This window comes from Odontesthes bonariensis, chromosome 3 (assembly GCF_027942865.1).
Source record: "Odontesthes bonariensis isolate fOdoBon6 chromosome 3, fOdoBon6.hap1, whole genome shotgun sequence".
Lineage (NCBI taxonomy): Eukaryota > Metazoa > Chordata > Actinopteri > Atheriniformes > Atherinopsidae > Odontesthes > Odontesthes bonariensis.
In genome coordinates this window covers 33,148,048-33,167,593 of record NC_134508.1, presented here as the reverse complement: position 1 = coordinate 33,167,593, position 19,546 = coordinate 33,148,048, and the positions used below count along the sequence as shown (strand labels likewise).

The window sequence follows — 19,546 nt, the reverse complement described above, 5'->3', positions numbered from 1 at the left end:
TAGTATGACACAGAGAGGTGCGTATCTGCGCTCCCTGTGTGGAGATTGCTCTGTCCGCACAGCATGTCATGCGAGGCTAATACGTGGTGGCTAAGGGGCAAGCGCTAACCCTTCCACGTAAAACAACAACTTGCACACTGCAGAAACGTCACACCTCTTTATAACCCATCCGACAATAAAGTCACAAGCCTTACCATCAAAACCAAATGCATGGTTCTCACATTACTGGCATGGGGAGGTTACAAAACAACTGTATAAACAGCATGTAACTCACCGGCTGGTTGTAGGCTCGCGCATGTGAAAGCCCAGAAGAGTCGATGGAGGATAATCCCATATACAAAACAATTATATTCTCTAGAAAAACTGCGTTCAAGTATTTAAAACATTACAACAATACATGCCCAGTAATATTGTTGTAATGTTTTAAATACTTGAACGCAGTTTTTCTAGAGAATATAATTGTTTTGTATATGGGATTATTCTCCATCGACTCTTTTGGGCTTTCACATGCGCGAGCCTACAACCAGCCGGTGAGTTACATGCTGTTTATAAAGTTTTTTTGTAACGTCCCCATGCCAGTAATGTGAGAACCATGCATATGGTTTTGATGGTAAGGCTTGTGACTTTATTGTCGGATGGGTTATAAAGAGGTGTGACGTTTCTGCAGTGTGCAAGTTGTTGTTTTACGTGGAAGGGTTAGCGCTTGCCCCTTAGCCACCACGTATTAGCCTCGCATGACATGCTGTGCGGACAGAGCAATCTCCACACAGGGAGCGCAGATACGCACCTCTCTGTGTCATACTATCATTATTTGACAAACTCTAGCAATGGAAACACGCTTCAAATGCCCCGGAGTTCCCCTTTAAAGTTATTCATTTGTTGGTCTTTTTAACCTAAGGATTAAAACCAAACATATTTTACTTTACTAAGGTTATGTTAGGAGTTTAATGCATTATTAGCAGTTAGCTAATGTTATGTGCTCCACAACGTTATTTGATGACTATGTTAAACTAACGCGAGCAGTAAAACCTCCACAGACAAACACCCCACCGTACAAAAAATGGCTGTTTACTGAGGAGCCTTTGATCTACGGAAACACCGTTTACAGAGTAACGACTCACCGACATGGTGTGCTGTGTTGGCTTCAAACTTGTTTCTCGTCTTGAGCGTGGGAGGGGGCGTCTTATGTAAAAAGATGGCGGACTTTGATGTGGACGGTCTACTTGTTTTTACAAATGCATGCATCTCCTTGTGATTCTTCTTTTTTGTTGCCCTCCTCTTCTCTACCTTTTTCCTGGATAAGATCTGTGAAGCGCTGAGAATATATTAAGTCTAGTTGAGTGTATACATGCAGGATGGATTCGACTCCCAACTGCATTATCTGCGTATATTAGTCTGGCTTTGAGAAGTTTGATTTCATTCCCTTGGACTGACACGTTTACATTCATTTTTAGTCTGCTCTGGTTTTTCCTGTTGCCCAGATGTGAGGTGTGAGCTGCTGTGCGTTTTGGCCGCTGGTTTATAATCTGAACGTTTCTTTTTTCAACCTCTGTGGGGTCAATTCATATGAATTTACAGAGCTGATTGCTTGTTACTTTTTCAAATGAAGTGGTTTATGTTCTTTACGTGATTTACAGAAATCACGCTCTCTATATTTGTGTACTCTGCTATCTCAACCAGATGCATTATCAGGTACCAAAGTTTGGCACAGCTGATGTAATGTCAGTCAGTAGTTCGAAGCAAGAGCACATTTTCATGAGAACCCTAACATCTCAAACCAAATCATGTTTCTCCCTCACAGTTGAAATGTTTTCTGCTTCGGATTTCATTAAGTGATGGGTTGTCTTTTCTTGATGCCTTGCAGGAAATCTTTTTCTCAATGATTGATGCCAGGGATGGCCTCCTGAAAGGAATAAGGGATTCCTACGATGCACTGCTTCCAGCCCTTACTACAGGACAGAACTGGGGAGCTGTAGACAAGTCTAGACATGGAGCAAAACTTAAAAAGAACTTCTTCTATTCCTTTAAACATTTTTTGAACTCTTTAGATGGTAAGAATGTTTCACATTTATTGCCAACTGAATGTGAATAAGTTATTGGAGGGTGGCTCTTTAGAAAGATTGTAACTTTAAGCTCCATCTCTCGGGCAAATCTTACTCAACTGATTTAAAACCATCTTATGTTGAAGTACACAATAACAAGCAATACTGTAACCAAAAGATGGTTTGTAACCAGTACTGATGATTTTGTACTTTGTCTTATTTATACTTCAGATATCCAGAGGAGCAATGAGAGCGTCGTTCATCTGAAAACAGTCACAGATATTGACTTGTCTAAACTGGCCTGTCTGGATGATATGAAAGCTGCGGCTGCCAACTTTGACATGGTGCAACGGCTGGAAGAAATTCTGATGCAATGGTGCAAACAAATCGAGCAGGTTGGTAGATTTCAGAGTTTATATTTGATCCAACAACCTTAATTTGTGCTGTTAAATGCTAAAAATGAATTTGCGATGACTGTGATAGGCACAAAGCTCATTGGTTAGAGATGGTGACATCAGGCCAAGATGGATTAGATAGTTATGGAAGATTGGGAATATGATAGGATTGCTCAGACAGCAAAGCTTAATGGTGATGTTGGTGATGTATCCATTGTCATCAGGTCCTGATGGAGAGTGATTTGTTGAGGAAAGAGGATGATTCTGCCGGACCACTGAGTGAGTTAGAACACTGGAAACGAATGTCTTTACAGTACAACTCTATCATCGATCACATCAAAAGCCCAGAGTGTAAGGCGGTGGTGATGGTGCTCCATCTCAACCATTCCAAAATAATGAAGGTACTGACACAAGTGTTCAATGTACACAGAGTAATACCAAAGCTATTGAACATTTTCACTTTGTATCAGTTTTAGTGTATGTAGTTAAGGTTTGCTGCATGTAAAGAGAAATTAAAAACAGTCTGTGATACATAAATCATGACAAATGCCTGAAAATTGCAATGTAGAAGATATCGACGTTGGATAGCTTGCAATGATCATGGATTCAGTGTTCACTGCATGTAGGTGATCTTCACAGATGTATGAAAAAAATAGTTTTTGGAAATGATTATTTGTTAACACAGTACAGTATGTAGCCGTTCTGCATTAAGATGATGCTGAGTAGGCACTGTTTCATTTCACTGGAAAGTGTTGGTGTCACATCTGAGCCTAGTCCTGAATTATTTCATGTATTCTGATAAAATCCTATGCTAAGATCATTTGTGAATGACTAGATTTATTAAATCAATCAATGGATTCCTATTAACGCAGTCTTGTACCCGTGCAGGTGTGGCGGGATCTCGACACGAGGATAACATATCGTGTCAATGAGGCAAAAGACAATTTCAAATTCTTGTCAACACTTGAGAAAGTCTTACATCCTCTGTACAACAGTGACCCCGTATGTACATTTAACAGTTTGATTCTAATGAATAGTTTGTGTTTGGTAACACTGAATTAATATGTCCTTATTACATTGTTTTGTACTATCCAGGCAGCCATTATTTAGACAACTTATATACATTTTTTTTAACAAAGAATTAGTAAAAAGTTTGGAAGTTTGGCAAACTTAAGTGTAGAAATAGATGATAATTCATCTTCATTGACCCTCCTAAATCCTGAAATGTGATTTCAGGTTTCCATGACAGAAAATGTGCCGAAGGTCATCAGTGCCATTCACATGATTTACCGTGTTTCACTATATTACAATACAAGCGAAAAGATGTCTGCGCTGCTTGTCAAAGTAAGTGAAGTGTGTTCAGTTTCTGAAATATTTAAGTTGTCACCGGAAAACGTAACTTTCATGAGAAGACGCAGTGCAAGGATCCAGCTCCCTTTGTAAAACTGTAGCCACACAACTGACCACTTTTCCAGATCACAAATCAGATGGTCACAGCATGCAGATCCTACATTACTGACGATGGCAGTTGTCTTATATGGGATCAAGATGCTGAAAAACTCATCAGAAAAATGCAGGTGACTGAAGCTGATATTACTAAACATTTGGGTTATTATTACCAAGGCTTAAGATTACACATTTTGACATCAGTAGACTGTAGCTGTCATCATGTTTCTTTTATCTTTGGCAGGTCTGTACATGCTTATATCAGGAGTATCAGACCTGTTTCCAGAAAAAAAAGGTACAAGTAATGGAAGAAACTGGGAAAACATTCCTTGAGGTTTCAGAGATGCAGATTTTTTGCAAGTTTGAGAGCTTCTGCAAGCAACTTGAAAAGGTGTTGTCTTTGTTCATTCTCTTAAATCTCCATCCCACTTCTATCATAAGGCCTTGCAATGTGACGACGAATATTGTCTTTTGTAGATCAAGAAAATAATCACAGTGTTCAAGACATTTGAATCTCTTGAAAAGTCAAACATTGAAGGCATTGAGAAATCAGCCAGACAATTCCACACTGTGTCCATGAATCTGAAAAGGAAGAAGTATGACATGTTGTCCCCGAGGACGACTGAATTTGAAACTGATTTTGTGAAGTTCATGGCTCAAATGAGCCACATTGAGGTAAGTGTAATCTACAGCTTGTACCCAAATGTTGGTTCAAGCTCATTTTTTCAGGAAGCCTCAACCAGATGAAGATCTTTAGTGAAAGTTGGGAACAGGTTCATACGTGCAACATCACAGCAACACTCATTTACTCCAAACAGCCGTTGCATTCACACATGGCCACACTTAAAAGAATTACACGTTTAGGAACAGAAAGAAGGACTAGTAAGATTGTAGAATCTCTGAGGAATGAGGATCTACTGCTTGTATCGACACAGCTTGAAGCTGAAAAAAGAAAATAATATTGACGTTGTATTCTCAGAGTATCCCCACAATCTTGTCCTTTTCCACAGAGTCAGCTCCAGGCATTTATGTGTTCGTACTTCTCAAACATCATCTCATCTCAGCAAGCTCTTTGCCTGCTACAGCGGTCAGTACAATTTGCAGAATTTGGAAGTATGACATGAAGACTCTATTCTAACTGTGGCATTAAAAGGAAAAAATATAAGCAATCTATGAAATTTGTTTTGATAGTTTTCAGAAGCTGAACCTTCCCTGTCTTGCAACTCACATTTCCAACATTTTGGGTGTTATTCTTCAGCACTTTGCTTCAGAGGTGGAGTTTGTGAAAAAGGTATTCAGTTTGCTTGGGCTTAGATACCAAACAATAAACCTTATTAAACGTATTAAGCTGAAAGAAATCTTCAGATGAGTGAAACATTTTGAATTGAAAATGGAAGAAAACTGTTAATGATTTCAGTATGTTTTGTAAACTTCAATTGCAGGTCTTTGACAATCAGAAGGATGACATTCCATTATCCAGAAATATGCCACCAGTGGCTGGCAGGATTGGTTGGGTCAGACACCTCTATAAGAAGATAGAGGAGCCGATATTGTACATGAAAGTGAGACACAGTTTCTATCAGCAAAACAACTTTACAGTTATACTTCACAGTGACATTTTAACGACGATCAAATCTCCCTTCCTTTGCAGGAAAACTCGGACATCCTATGTAGTCCCGTGGGACAAGATGTGGTCAGAATGTACAATGGGACTGCAGCTATGTTGGTCGACTTTGAGCTTCTTCAACACGAAACGTGGATGGAGAAAGTTTCCAAACTAGATCACGGTTGGTTCTCTTGTTCTGATGTCATAATTTGACACTAATGGCAGAAAACAGCCCCTGTCGATTCCATTATTGCACACTGTTAAAACGAGCTTTCTCTGTTCCGTATAACAGTCTTGAACATTACCCTGCTGGTTCGCCACCCAAATACTGGAAAATTAGTCGTCAACTTTGACCCTAAAATAACCGAAGTCATTCGGGAGGCTAAGTGTTTGTTGAAAATGGGGCATAAGGTTCCAACGCAGGCTTCGCTTCTTATCAAGATGGAAAGCAAAATAAATGCCCATCACCTCAGACTAAAGGTAAACCGGGATTTACATTTTTTTTACGGGATTGTTTAACTTAAGAGAATTTGACCTGTATGCCTTTTTATAGACCATTCTGGAAGATTTTGAATCCACTTGTGAGAGCATACCCGCAGACTTCAACAGTTTGATGGCTTCAAAAATAAAAAACGTAAGCTTTTCATACCGTGTGTACGGCAGGTGGTCCGTCTTCTTTAGTGGGAAATTGTTACTTGATGAATGTGAACCCTGTTGTAGGCAGTGGGAAGGGGTTTTGCCGATTTGAGAAATGTCTCGAGCAGACGTGTCCTGAAGAGCTTTTGATTGTAATTCTACATCCTTAAAATGTCCAGGTGGAATCTGCACTTCGACACGGTTCGGTGCTGCTGACCTGGTCTTCCCTCCTCCTGGACAAGTTCTTTCAAAATGTTGAAACTGCTCTGTCTGAGCTCCAAAATCTTGTAAAAAAGGTTTGTTGATGAATAAAAATTCTACTGATACTGAAAAGTATCAACATCAGGTTAAATGTCACATTGTTCAGATATGTTTGGGTTGGTGTGACAGCTCTCTTGGACAAAAGCCACGCTTCTAGATGCCACTTTCTTTTTCAGGTGCAGGATATTTGTAAGATACAAATTGATGATGTCCTCAAAGACATGTCTGAGACTGTTCTGATAGAGCTCCCAGAAGGCCGTGCATCTTTGCTGCAGCAGCTGGTTGACCACAATAAGGCATGACCATCTTATTTTTATTCTCCATATCCATTAAGGGAAGTTAAAGTGTTTTTCATCCATTACGTGAGTTTGAAACAATCATTACTTTGTCAAAGAGCAAAGGCTCGATGTCGTGGTTTGAGTAAACTTTTGAGTTTTCCAATGAACTCTGAATTCTGTTTCATTGAAACGCTCGTAGTGCAACTATTCCTCTTTTGTTTTTCAGAACCGTTGTAAGGAGTGGGCAAAGACACTGGATTACAAATGCAGTTATGTTAAAGGAGCTGTTATGGAGTTGGGTAATGTGTTAAGTGCTATTTATGAACCAAAAGGCACCAAGATTGTGGAGGAACCTGTTCAAGGTGTGTAGCACAAATGTAAATGACTTTTCTTTTCATATAATTAGCATCTCAGCTTTTTTTATACATATATATATAAATTTCAGGGAGGAGTGTGACCTTCTCAAGAGAGAGCAAGAGGCTTTTAGAGGGTCCATTGAAAGATAAACAGATCAAGTTCGAAAAGGTATGATTGGATACCAACTGCAAAACATGTCTTTTCTATAAACTGTTGTGTGCCAACACAGGCATTAATGCCTCAAATAAAAAATCCTCATTTCAGGAGTTTAAGAAGCTTTATGAACTCTTCAGTACAAAGGTATTCGATGCACTTGTCAAAAGCACCAAGTTATCCCTGGAGATCCTTAAAAGGAGAATTTGTGGCACCAAGTGAGTATTTCTGGGTTTAAATAAGAAGAACAGTATCACAAAGAAAGGAAATAACCTCTGAAAGAGTAAAATCAATAAATGTGTATTTTAGCACTTACCAGAGGGCAAAGATTAAGCCGAAGGTGGTCCCACTGATTCAGTCTGAAGCCCAACTGGACAAACCCAATATGGTGAGTTATTTTTTTCTTTCTACTCATGGTTGGATGATTTTCATTCGCTACAATGGTTTATGGTCAGGGGAAATACATTATCTTTAATTCTTTGCCTGTCTTGTCAAGCACTACAATGTTGCTACTATGTCTGATATTTGTCCTCAGGTAATGATTCCCAATGTAGATGAGATCCAACAGGCCATAAATCAACTTATTGACTGTGTGTTGGAGGTTAGCAAGGGTGTTGCTTGGCAGAAGGAGTACAGTCAAGATGACACACAGAACAAAGGTTACTAACTGTCAGCATGCACATACATGACAGCAGACACCTGATAAAACAAGTCCGCAAATGGGGATCTCCCATAAATTGTCATTTGATCAGTTATAATTAGGATTATTTCATTTAAACTTTCATGTATTATATTAGTTTTAATATCATACATTTTTTAAGTTGTTAGATACGAGCATGCAGAAGTCTGTGAAGATGTTTCAAGTGCACTGACTTGTGTGTGTAAACAGGAGCGAGGGGCCTTGGCTGCAATTAGTTATTGTGACGACATTATCACGAGATCATGAGTTTATTCTACTTTTATCTGAGGATAACAAAACTACTTTCCATGGGATAACAAGGTCAATTGCTATAGTTTCCACCAGAAAATGACCGTATAAAGATGCAGCTTATCAGCAGTCAACAAGCAACCTAAATCCCCCAAAAAGCTGTTATCCTGCGTAAAATGTAACTTTTAACAATACAATGGCTGCACAAATACTGCTTTAAAAATGAAATCCCACAACAGACATTGTCAAAATAGCTTACTGTTTTCATCTGACAATCAGGTGTCTGATAAGTAAAACAATCATTTGAACAGGATTGGTTTTATTCATGAAATTGTTAAGATCAACGTTTGGTTAAAACTGTGTTTAAATTAATTTATTTTCCCTTTTTTTTGTCCTATTTTCATCACAAAAGGCAACAATTTCTTCCAGAGTGTTTTTGAACACAGGGACATTAAAAAAGTTGTGGTCGATCTGAAAACTGCAATCAGCTCCCAGAAGGAACAAGCAAGTGACGTTTTGAAGCATTTCGATCCTTTCAGGGTGATTTGGAATGTGGACAGGAACCTCAAAGTCCAGGTTTGTTTTCCTTAGAAGACATGTTGGCTGTTTTTTCCCCTATAATGATAACGGTTTAATTGTCTTCATTTTTTTTTTTTTACAGGAATTTATGGGTAGCAATCCATCCCTGATTCAGATTAAATCTGAAATCCAGTACTACGACTCAGTTGAGCAAGACATTGATGCTATCAAGCCTGAGATTGTTTTTGGGTCTACTGAACTTTCAACAGGTAAGCTGTTGTTTTTTTTTTTCTTTTTTACTTCTACGCTGCCTTGAACTTTTCAACCTTTTGCCACATTTCAGGCTTCACACAAAGATTGAAAATTTATTTTTTTTGTGAAGAAAACAACAAGTGGGACACAATCGTGAAGTGGAATGAAACTAATTTCAATGTGTCAAACGTTTTTAACAAATAAAAAACTGCACCGCCTTTAGCTGCAATTACAGCTGCAAGTTGCTTGGGGTATGTCTCTATCAGTTTTGCACATTGAGAGACTGAAATTCTTGCCCATTCTTCCTTGCAAAACAGCTCGAGCTCAGTGAGGTTGGATGGAGAGCGTTTGTGAACAGCAGTCTTCAGCTCTTTCCACAGATTCTCGATTGGATTCAGGTCTGGACTTTGACTTGGCCATTCCAACACCTAGATACGTTTATTTGTGAACCATTCCATTGTAGATTTGGCTTTATGTTTTGGATCATTGTCTTGTTGGAAGATAAATCTCCGTCCCAGTCTCAGGTCTCTTGCAAACTCCAACAGGTTTTCTTCCAGAATGGTCCTGTATTTGGCCCCATCCATCTTCCCATCAATTTTGACCATCCTCCCTGTCCCTGCTGACAAAAAGCCGGCCCAAACCATGATGCTGCCACCACCATGTTTGACAGTGGGGATGGTGTGTTCAGGGTGATGAGCTGTGTTGCTTTTACGCCAAACATATCGTTTTGCATTGTGGCCAAACAGTTGGATTTTGGTTTCATCTGACCAGAGCACCTTCTTCCACATGTTTGGTGTGTCTCCCAGGTGGCTTGTGGCAAACTTTAAACAACACTTTTTATGGATATCTTTGTGAAATGGCTTTCTTCTTACCACTCTTCCATAAAGGCCAGATTTGTGCAGTGTACGTGTGATTGTTGTCCTATGGACAGACTCTCCCACCTCAGCTGTAGATCTCTGCAGTTCATCCAGAGTGATCATGGGCCTCTTGGCTGCATCTCTGATCAGTCTTCTCCTTGTTCCAGATGAAAGTTTAGAGGGACGGCCGGGTCTTGGTAGATTTGCAGTGGTCTGATACTCCTTTCATTTCAGTATGATTGCTTGCACAGTGCTCCTTGGGAAGCTTGGGAAATCTTTTTGTTAGGGATGGCTCGTTTGACACGGACGCTTCGGCGCTCGTTTCATCTTCGTGAAGCAAAGTGGTTCGGCACAATGTTCCGGGGCGTGTATGAAATGGCGCTAATCACGTGATTGATGACGTCCGAAGCGCCGAATGCATTGTTTGGTGGAACCACGGTTCAGAGGTCTCTCATCGTTTGAACACTTGGGCGCGCTATTCTCTATAAAAGGAGAATGAATCCCAAACTGGTTTCCCAACCAGTTCTGTTGCCCTGTCAGAATTGAATTCAATTCATTGCTCTTTTCCATGGCTTCTGGCAAGAAACGTTTTGTGGCTTGGGATCACTTCACCTTGGTTTCTCCTAATAAGGTGATACTATTGTATAGGGGTAGGCGGTATGCACGGTATCATACCTTATGCGGTATTTTTCACCAACGGTAGAGATTTTTTTGCCATACCTTATACCGCAATAGCTCATGAGTCCTGTAGATGGCAGTAATGCAAAGTTTTGAACATCCGCTTGGATATGCCGTGCGACAGTAATCGCAAGACAAGGTAACACGAGTAATTTGTTTTACCACCTGCGGGGTAACCATGCTCCGGAATATGAAACGAGTCAAAGCCGGTGTTCTGTCGATTTCTCCTACTTGTCGAGATTTGCTACTTTGTGGTTTTGCGCATGCGCCGAGCCGATTTTCTAAGTTTCGTTTTCACGCCCATAATGTTTTGCTACCCTGCGTCTCAGCTGGTGTGTAACGGTAACATCCTCAAAATCCTGATTATTTTCTCTTTTGGAAGACATGGAAAGTAATAAAACACTCATCGTATTAACAAGCAGTTTAACATGCACAAATGGGGTGTCTGAAACATGACGCATATTTGAGCATGTTGAATAAGTGGAAGGCGCCTATGAAAGTTCCGTTATCCAAGAGGCAGCGGCTTTTCTCTCACAGAGTTTATTCGAGGAAATGTACCTTTTCTTGTTTTTTAAATATAAATATAACGTATATATTTTTTATATTTCCTGTGTTTTCTGTTTTGCACAATAAATTTAATTTAATATTGCTGCAAACATCCTGATTGAAAGTGTTTATTTGGTGCTATGGTAACCACTGAGAAACTGTTCTGTTGTAATTTATATACAAAAGTACCATACCGCGATATATACCGTATACCGTCAGTGGCTCAAATTTTACCGGGGTATACATTTTAGGCCATACCGCCCACCCCTACTATTGTACAATATACTATTGTGTGATGTAAGATGTTTGCTAGTTTTTGTTTTTCAAGTGTAAATATAAGCTTTATTATTATTATGGGTATGCATGCTAATATAGTTCTCTTCTTAAAATAAGGGGGCAGCACATTTAAGAATCTAAGTTATGTAGGACAATACATTCATTTTGGACTTGTTTATTTAGCACATATCACAAACAAAGCGCTTGCGGCCATTATTACACAGCTGTGTCCCGTGTACCAAACGCCTCTCTGTCTGTGTTCTGACAGAAAGGTGTGTTAATTACGCAAAGTGTTTCTGAATTATTTAAAACAACTAAAGTGTACTATTATTCTTAGCTATGGATGATGTCTTTAACTAGACATCATGTAGATGGTGGGTTGACGCAGTCACTTAACTGATAGCTCAGTGATTAGCTTAGTGGCTTTTGCATCCAAAGGTTATGAGTTTGAATCCAGCATTTTACAAGTTTGCCCTGCGTTTATTTTCTTGATATGCAGAATTTTATTTTTGTAGTGTCAAGGAAGCAAAAGCTTGATTCTGTGTGGGTGGATATGATTGTTATGGATGTGCAACCATTTTCTATTGTGGAAGATAAAGGTTTCAAGGTACGGTGGCTAGTAGTTCTAGTAGAACTACTAGCCACTTTCAATGTAACACAAGCACTTGTCATATAAAATCACAATTTTCTTTCTTTTACGCTTTTTATTTTGTACATATTAAAGTATAACAAGGACAACGAGGCTGGTTGAAGCAGATGATACTTGCGGTGCACCACCAGATGCCACTGTTCTGTGTGGTTTCAAAGCCCCGAAACTTTGGTTCATTTCCTGGCACAATCAGATGAACTCTGTGGAAGCTTCATGAGGCTTCACCGGCCATCCCTACTTTTTGTATCCAAATCCGGCTTTAAACTTCTCCACAACAGTATCTCGGACCTGCCTGGTGTGTTCCTTGGTGTTCATGATGCTCTCTGCGCTTTGAACAGAACCCTGAGACTATCACAGAGCAGCTGCATTTCTACGGAGACTTGATTATACACAGGTGGATTCTGTTTATCATCATCAGTCATTTGGGACAACATTGGATCATTCAGAGATCCTCACTGAACTTCTGGAGAGAGGCCCCGTTTACACAATAGGAAGACGCAGATATTTTCCTGCGGTTTGGCCTCTCATTTACACCAAAACCCCGTTTTTATCACAGAAAACGATTATTTCTAAAACCTCCGGCCAAAGTGGAGATGTCTGATAACGCCGGTTATGTGTTGCCGTGTCAACTGGGAGAAACGGCGTTTTAGGTTCTTAAACGTCACATTATGCGCCAGAAAATGCTTAACGTCATGCGAGCGCCTTATGTTTACAGTTTGTTTGGCTACTGATCAGGATTATCATGGATGATGTTAAAGTTCTACTAATTTTTACGTTTGTGCAAACGATTCTGGCCTTATTGCATTTGCCACCCCAAACCTGCTCGCACAGTTCAAAATAGAGGAGCATCACTTTTCCGTGGCTCTCCTGCGTCCAGTATCCACTGACTGTCTATATTTCCCTCTTATTGCCTTCAGTTTTGTTGTGATATTTGCTCGCGTTACCTCCTCCTTCACATGAGGAAAGTCCTCGATTCTGAGGATTTTGATTGGCTTGCATGGCTTTATTCGCGCTTTTATGCGGGTTGATGTAAATGACAAGTTTTTTGAAAACGATGTTGTGTGCACGATGTTATTATTGAAAACGGAGGGGGGGAAATATTCGTTTCTGTAAATACCCGGCTATGTGTAACTGTGGCCTGAGTTTGCTGCACTGAAAGTAAAGGGGCCGAATAATATTGCACGCCCCACTTTTCAGTTATTTATTTGTTAAAAAAGTTTGACACATCCAATAAATTTCATTCCACTTCACGATTGTGTCCCACTTGTTGTTGATTCTTCACAAAAAAATAAAATGTTATATCTTTATGTTTGAAGCCAGAAATGTGGCAAAAGGTTGAAATGTTCAAGGGGGCCGAATACTTTCACAAGGCACTGTATCTACGGCCTGGTAAGGATCAGAGGATTTATCCATTATGATCTGTTAAACCTTAAAACTGAAGGAGGGTGTACAATCTTTTTCAGGGTAAATGCTGATTGGAAAACCCATGATATTGGTTGTACCGTCACATGTTAGCCTTTGCTAGTTTTTTTTTTTTAATTTGGTGTTTTAAAGGAGTGATTCAAGCTTTACATGGGAAATTCTTTCTCTTTCCTTTTTTTAGGTTTATTAAAGAAGGCATTGATGGCTGAGACCAAAGCCTGGAAGAAACTGATCTGCAGATACTTGAAGGAGGATTACAAGAAGAAAATGATTAACATCAGTTTACACATCAACAAATACCTTGTACAAGTATCGCATTCTGTTTCTAATCTGGAAGATGTGCGTCATGCCATGGGCACCCTGTCAAAGCTTCGAGATGCTGAAATTCAGACTGATATGACATTAATTTCTATTGAGGTATGACTAGGACGGTCATTCGTTTTTTAGACATATACAGTACCTTAAGCAGAGCTCCCTCTTTGACCTTTACAGTTGCAAACATTGCAGACTGATAAGAAACATGAAATAATGTTGTTTACAGGAAGCCTTTGAAATATTGACCAAAAATGAAGCAGAAGTGACCAAAAGAGAAGCAGAAGGAGTGTACAATCTGAGGCATCTCTTCACACAACTTCAGTCTAAAGCTGTTAGTACTATCAAGACATTCAGGCTTTTTTCTTTAAATGATTTTTTTCATGATGTGTTCCTCTGTAACAAAGCTTCGATAATGAATTTTGAACTCGGATTTTCTCAGAGATCAGTGCAAGATGAGCTGGTTTGCATGCAGCCCAAGTTCAAACGAAACCTTGTGGAATGTGTTGCTGTTTTCGAGAAGGATGTTTACTCTTTTAAGGAAGAATACGACTCTGTAAGTAATCTGTGAATGACCTTGTTTCTATGGGTGTTTGGAAAAATGTAGACGTTCTTATCAGCTCATATGATCCTGCATTTCAGGAAGGCCCAATGGTTGAAGGAATTCCTCCACAAGTAGCCAGCAGGCAGCTGCAAGCCTTTCAGGTACCATTACTGCTCACTCTCACCGTTCTATATTCCAGTTAATGTTTTACGCTTAAAACATGTGAGGAAGAAGAAGAAAAGCTTTCAGCTTTATTTTATCTATTTTGATAGAGACTTATAAAGACAAATTGAAAAGAAATTCAAATCAAAAGACTACAAACTACAAGAAACAGCAGTACAAAAATGTGAAATTACATTTAATTTGAATTTTGGTTTTGGTTTTATAAACATGGCAGTTTTCTTCTCGTTTGCTGAATCTAATTTTATTGCCAAAAATGTTCTTTTTACTCAGGCTAGATTTGATGAACTGTGGAGAAATTTCACCACATATACTTCTGGGGAGCAACTTCTCGGCTTACCTGTTACGGAGAATAACTTTCTACACCAGAAGAAGTTTGTTACTATCCTGACAAAGCTTTCTATCAGAGCCATCAATGAAAATTCCATTAATATTAACTAACAAAGATTGTAATATCTTTTAAGGATTTTTCCTTTTTTTTTTTAGAAAAGAGCTTGAGCTGCTTCGGAAACTCTACGGCCTGTATGATACAGTGATGAGTAAGATCAGTGGGTACTATAAAATCCTGTGGACAGACGTGGACATTGAAAAGATCAATGCAGAACTTGTGGAATTTCAGAATAGGTGGAGTATTTCTGAGCCATTACAACCTGCTTTGTGCCAGCATTGTATTTTTGACTTTTTTCGTATTCCTGTGATAGATATATTGTTTATCATCTCTATTTGTAGGTGCCGGAAGCTGCCCAAAGCACTAAAGGACTGGCAAGCCTTCCTTGACCTAAAGAGGACCATTGATGATTTCAATGAGTCGTGCCCGCTGCTGGAATTGATGGCAAACAAATCCATGATGCGGAGACACTGGGACCGGATTGGAGACTTAACTGGACACCAATTTGAGGTGGAGTCCAAAACCTTTATGCTGAAGAACATCATGGAAGCCCCTTTGCTGAAGTACAAGGATGATATTGAGGTTCGCTGGAAGTTTGAATACATTTAATTCCACAGTTCTAGCAACAATATTTCTTCTTTTTGTATGTGTCTAACCTCCTTAGCCTGGCTTTCTTCATTCATAGGACATCTCCATATCTGCTGTAAAAGAGAAGGATATTGAGGCCAAATTGTCACAGGTAAAAGACTTGTGGTCTGGTCAGACCCTTAGTTTGATGACATTCAAGGATAGAGGAGAACTAATGCTGAAGGGGGCAGAGACAGCAGAGATTCTTACCATCCTGGAGGATAGCTTGATGGTACTGGGCTCACTGCTAAGCAACAGGTAATACAAGTTAACAACAGCTTCAGATTTACATTCCACTGATTAAATCAGTTCCTAAGGAGCCTTGAACTCCGGAACAATATAATGAAAGTCTGTTAAACTAAAGTGAATGTACGCACTTAGTTAAAGAGGAAGAAGTAGAAATAAACTTATCTTGTTCTTAACAGATTTGACATTTACCAACAGCATTTTACAACACCTTTAAAGTTTTAAGTAGCTTGTGTCCTTATCTGCTTTGTACAGGTACAGTGCATACTACAAAACAGAGATCCAGGATTGGGTCTCCAATCTTTCAACATCATCGGAAGTCATTGAACAGTGGGTTATTGTGCAAAACTTGTGGATCTACATGGAAGCTGTGTTTGTTGGGGGTGACATCGCCAAAGACCTCCCACAGGTGCAGTTCATGCTTTCTATCCTGAGGAAAACTACACCTTAGAATGCTTCCTTAAGTAAAATTCAAACCGCCCTTTTTTTTTCTATTACAGGAGGCAAAACGCTTTCAAGATATCGACAAGTCCTGGATTAAGGTCATGCAGCGTGCTCAGAAGGTGCCAAAAGTGGTGGACTGCTGTGTGGGTGACCCAATGTTAGGGCATCACCTACCCGAGCTTCAGAAACAGCTAGAGCTCTGTCAGAAATCTCTTGCAGGGTAATTCTTTACGAACAACATTAGTCCAAATACTTTAGATTGACTCAAAAAATAAGATGTGCAGAATTAAATAGATTGTTGTTATACCAGTGCAGTGGGTGTTGATGTTACGTATTTCTAATTTAACAGTTACCTTGAGAAGAAGAGGCTCCTTTTTCCAAGATTCTTCTTTGTATCCGATCCATCTCTTTTGGAAATCCTTGGACAAGCCAGCGACTCTCATACAATTCAGGTTAGAATGAGTTTGAACATTGTTGTCACTATGAATATATGGATATACATATACCTATATATAGATATATATCATTTTTAAATTCATTTATTTATGTATTCAGTTATTGTTTTAATTAATATAAATTACAGCCATACATCTGAATGTTTGCATGATGTCTTAAAATGAAAATTCAAATAATCACTATGACCTCTTTAAGTTTTACTTGGATAACTTTCAAGTTGACATTTTATCACTTGACAAAAGTCAATTTTGATACAATTGTGTTTCAGTCTCATCTCCTTGGAGTGTTTGACAATGTCAACGAAGCAGAGTTTCATCCAACGGAATATAACAAGATTTTGGCCGTTCTCTCACAGGAAGGGGAGAAATTACCGGTATGTCGTGTGCTTTTAAAGAGTTTAACTGATTCATTTTGGTTTTCTCAACATGTAAAAATATTCCATTGTACAGCCCCAATTCCTAAAAGGTTTGACCACTGTTTAATGTATAATTAAAAACGGAATGCAGTGATTTACAAATCTCATGGATGGTCCCACTCCTTCTTTGTCCGGAGGACGCAGCGTCTGTGATTTCTAAAAAGAATTTTAAATTTTGATTTGTCTAATGACAAAACAATTCTACACTTTTCCTCAGTTCACTCTAAATGAACCATGGTCCAGAGAAGATGGCAGCGTTTCTGGATGGCATTCACATAGGTTTCTTCTTTGCATGATAGAGCTTCTTACTTGCATTTGTGCATGGCAAGGCAAGCTGTTCTCACAGACAGTGGTTTCTGGAAGTGTTCCTGAGCACATGTAGTGATTTCCATGACAAAATTATTGTAAAAAGTTTGTAATACAGAGCTGCCTGAGGGCCCAACGACGACAGAGATTCTACATAGATAGATTCTATCAATCTTTGAATGATATTTTGTACTGTAGACCAGTACAAGCTCTGCAGTTGCCTGATAACGAGCTGATCATTTCAATCAGGTGTGTTGGAGCAGGAAACCTCTAAAACATGCGGGGCAGTGGTCCCCGAGGACCAGGTTTGAAAAACACTGCAGTAGACAATGAAATATTGTGCTACTTTGAGGAACAGTGTTCTGAAATTGCTCCAACATTTGTTGACATAGTTTTTTTGCAGGTTGCTGACCCCCTGCTCCCTGCTACTTTAAGGGGCTTTTCCAATACCCAGTCATATCCAGCTGCTACACGTTCCTCCAGCTGTTTCCTTTTAGTAGCACTTGCTTTTCCAGCCTATTGCAGATCCCTTCCCAACTTATTTGAGACATTTTGCTACCATCAAGTTCAAAATATTTCATTAAACAGTAAAATGTCTCACTTTCAACATTTTATGTTTTCTTTGACCTAATTTCAACACAGTGTCCCGACTATATTGAAATTGGGGCTGTAAATCCCTTTTACAGTTTGTGTAAATGGAAAAAAAAAAAAAAGATTTCTAATCTTTGGTAGTTTAATCTGTAACATTGCTTGGGTGTATCAATTCTTCGGTTTTTAGAAGTCTTTGATAATTGCAGTTTGATAAACGTGTATTTCTGCTTTCAGCTGGACAAATGTGTCATGGCGCAGGGAGCTGTGGAGCTCTGGCTTGGAGAGCTGTTGCTGCAACAGCAAGCCTCCTTACACTCCATCATCAGAGCTTCAGATCTAGAGATAAACGATGAAGACTTTGACCTTCTCACTTTCCTTGACAAATATCAAGCACAGGTGAGTAGACAACATTGTGGCCGCTTGGAAATACATTTAGCAGGTTGATTTCTAATGCAAGCCAGTATCTATCAGGTCGCCATGGCTTGCACCTCCAGCAGGTTGTACTGTGTGATATTTGCTTTTGTTATAGATTTTCTCCACAGCTTCAGTCTTGTACTAAATCTATGACACAACTTTCCTCCTTTGTGGAAAAAAGTTTTTTAAATAACAAGTGTGAATATCTTTGGAGTTTTGTACGGAAGCCCAGAGCGGACGTGGTACGTATAAACTTTTGTTTGATGGTTTTCGATCATTTCCAGAAAACAATAATCGTTTTCTCCAGATAACGAGATAATTATCTCGTTATCTGGAGAAAACCATCAAAAAAAAAGTTTATACGTACCACGTCCGCTCTGGGCTTCCGTAGTTTTGAGAGATACGATGGTATCATAATTGATTTCTATATTCATAGAGTTCCCAAGATTCATTTTATTCTGCCTTGTCTGTTTTAAGGTGGGCTTGTTAGGAATCCAGATGCTTTGGACAAGAGATTCTGAAGAGGCCCTAAGAATCGCTGCCGATAAGAAGGAGATCATGCCTCTTACGAAAAAGAGGTTTCACAACCTACTCAGCATGCTCATTAAACAAACCACCTATGACCTGAGCAAATTTGACAGAGTCAAATATGAAACACTTGTCACAATTCATGTGCACCAGAGTGACATTTTTAATGACCTGGTAAGGTTTTTTTCTTCAGTAAATGTCTGTTCTTTTCTTTCTGTAAAACACTTGAGTTAAGCTCCGCTTTGTTTGTAGGTAAAGAAGCGTGTGAAATGTATCAGCGACTTTGAATGGCTGAAGCAGAGCAGATTTTACTTCAAGGAGGATCTGGACAAAGTCATTGTATCGATAACTAATGTCGACTTCATCTATCAGAACGAGTTCTTAGGCTGTACTGATCGGCTGGTCATCACCCCTCTGACTGACAGGCAAGAAAAGAGAAAATTGATTTTTATAAGCAACTTGCTGTAATAAGTCAACTTTGCTTGTAGGTTTTAATTCCTATGTTGCATTCAAGAACAGTTTTTTTTTTCTACAAAGGTGTTATATCACACTGGCCCAGGCTCTGGGCATGAGTATGGGAGGAGCTCCTGCTGGGCCAGCCGGCACCGGTAAGACTGAAACCACCAAAGACATGGGTCGTTGCCTTGGCAAGTACGTTGTGGTCTTCAACTGCTCGGACCAAATGGACTTCAGAGGACTCGGCAGGATATATAAAGGTACATTAGGCAATGAAACAAGTCATCGAGCAGTGGTGTACAGTTTCATTTATGTGATGTCCTATTGTGTTTTTATTT

At 39.3% G+C, this 19,546-nt stretch overlaps 1 pseudogene; it reads left to right on the top strand.

The window, feature by feature from the left end:
* The window catches only part of LOC142376949 (dynein axonemal heavy chain 8-like), a 58,173-nt pseudogene that overhangs the window by 20,550 nt on the left and 18,077 nt on the right, over positions 1-19,546 (top strand).